The sequence below is a fragment of the Ascidia mentula genome (genome assembly GCF_947561715.1).
Source record: "Ascidia mentula chromosome 2 unlocalized genomic scaffold, kaAscMent1.1 SUPER_2_unloc_9, whole genome shotgun sequence".
Lineage (NCBI taxonomy): Eukaryota > Metazoa > Chordata > Ascidiacea > Phlebobranchia > Ascidiidae > Ascidia > Ascidia mentula.
Window position 1 is genome coordinate 27,501 of NW_028113719.1, and position 2,500 is coordinate 30,000.

The 2,500-nt window shown below is 57.1% G+C and overlaps 1 pseudogene; it reads right to left on the reverse strand.

Annotated features, from left to right (window-relative positions):
- The window catches only part of LOC145916705 (large subunit ribosomal RNA), a 6,451-nt pseudogene that overhangs the window by 3,174 nt on the left and 777 nt on the right, over positions 1 to 2,500 (reverse strand).

Genomic DNA, 2,500 nt, shown 5'->3' on the forward strand with positions numbered 1-2,500 from the left:
CTCTCTTTCAGTCGCATGGGGACTTTCCCTGCACGCATCCAGATGCTGAAGATCCTGCAGAGGACCTTTGAACCAATCAGCTTCAGATGCTGCACCTTCAACTTGTCCGGACCTGGGGCAGAGTTCTGCAACTGCCTCAAAACCATCGAACATTCTTGCTCAGTAATAGGAAGCAAAACACTTCCCATTTGTCTGTTGACTTTCGCCTTCTCAATTCGCTCCTCGTCTGGGGGTGACTCGTCACCGAACCTTTCAAGATATACTCTTTCAACCTCCTCGATCGGAGGGCCCTCCGGATTGAGAGGCGCGTCATCGAGCAAGATCTTCGCGAGTTTGGATCGATTTCTTCTCCAGAGCTTTTGTTGGAGAGCATACTCCTCGCGTTTGATCTCCGATGGCTTCCTGCGCACATCATCTCGATCTTTCCTCGCCTCCTTCCTCTTTTTCATTGGGTTGCGCCTGAGGGCAAAAATCTTAGGGTACAACCTGCACAATAAATCGTCCAATACTTCAACAACGTTCCCGATCTCATTTCGAAGTCTAATTAGACGATTTATTGCGCAGATACTTCTCTTTGAGTTGCCCGAGGCTGACAACTCATCAAGGTGGGCATCGAACACCTCGCTCCAATCAGCCTGTGGGTCTTCGACCGCTTCATGTTCTTGGCTGTTGTCTCGATTTTCGTTCCTCATCGAAGCGAGGGTAGCTTGGTACCGTTCGGATTTAAGAGAGTCATAGTTACTCCCGCCGTTTACCCGCGCTTGGTTGAATTTCTTCACTTTGACATTCAGAGCACTGGGCAGAAATCACATTGCGTCAACACCAGGTGGCGGCCATCGCAATGCTTTGTTTTAATTAAACAGTCGGATTCCCCCGGTCCGCACCAGTTCTAAGTTGGCTGTTCGACGCCGGCCGAAGCGAGCCGCGAGACCCGCGTAGCTGCGGCACTCCACGGCCAGAGACCGACACAGGTCCAGGCTCACGACCCGCCCTCCGGAGAAGGCAGGCCGTTCGCCCAGTCCGGTACAGTCCCGTCGCCCGCTTCCTGCCACAGCCCGACCGGCCCAGCCCTTAGAGCCAATCCTTTTCCCGAAGTTACGGATCTAGTTTGCCGACTTCCCTTACCTACATTGTTCTATCGGCCAGAGGCTGTTCACCTCGGAGACCTGCTGCGGATATGGGTACGACCTCGCACGAAACTTACACCAACTCCCTCGGATTTTCACGGGCCGACGCGGGCGCACCGGACACCACAAGAGACGTGGTGCTTTGCGGGGCCCAGGTCCCTATCTCCGGGCAAACCGATTCCAGGGTCGCCGCCCCTTACCAAGAAAAGAGAACTCTCCCCGGGGCCCACGCCGACGTTTCCGAGTTCGCTTGCGTTGCCGCGCCAGGCGCCGGAGCGCCGATCTCCGTGTCGAGGTTCGGGAATATTAACCCGATTGCCTTTCGGTCCGCCGGGGCAACGACGAGCATCGCCCCGCTTCAGAACGGCATTCGCCTATCCCTTAGGGTCGACTGACCCATGTTCAACTGCTGTTCACATGGAACCCTTCTCCACTTCGGCCTTCAAAGTTCTCATTTGAATATTTGCTACTACCACCAAGATCTGCACCGGCGGCTGCTCCACCCGGGCTCGCGCCCTGAGCTTCGACGCCCGCCGCCGCGGCCCTCCTACTCGTCGCAGCGTAGCGCACCGGCGTGCTCGCACCGCCGCGACGGCCCGGTATAGGCCCGACGCTCCAGCGCCATCCATTTTCAGGGCTGATTGATTCGGCAGGTGAGTTGTTACACACTCCTTAGCGGATTCCGACTTCCATGGCCACCGTCCTGCTGTCTAGATCAACCAACACCTTTTGTGGGCTCTCATGAGCGTCGCGTCGGGCGCCTTAACCGGGCGTTCGGTTCATCCCGCATCGCCAGTCCTGCTTACCAAGAGTGGCCCACTTGGCACTCGCATTCCATGCCCGCCTCCAGCCGAGCGAGCCGGGCTTCTTACCAATTTAAAGTTTGAGAATAGGTTGAGGACGTTTCGTCCCCAAGGCCTCTAATCATTCGCTTTACCAGATAAAACTGCGACCACCGAGCGCCAGCTATCCTGAGGGAAACTTCGGAGGGAACCAGCTACTAGATGGTTCGATTAGTCTTTCGCCCCTATACCCAAATTTGACGATCGATTTGCACGTCAGAATCGCTACGGTCCTCCACCAGAGTTTCCTCTGGCTTCAACCTCCTCAGGCATAGTTCACCATCTTTCGGGTCCCAACGCGCACGCTCTCGCTCGACCTCTCCGGCAGAGCGGACGAGATCGGCCGGTGATGCGGCCGTCCAGAGAGACGGCATCTCACCTCCGCCGGACCGCGCCGACATTCACTTTCACTGCGCCCATGGGTTTCGCACTGCCCCGTGGCTCGCGCGCACGTTAGACTCCTTGGTCCGTGTTTCAAGACGGGTCGGGAAGGTGGCTGACGTTAGCCGCGGACCCCGTGCGTCTCGCGCG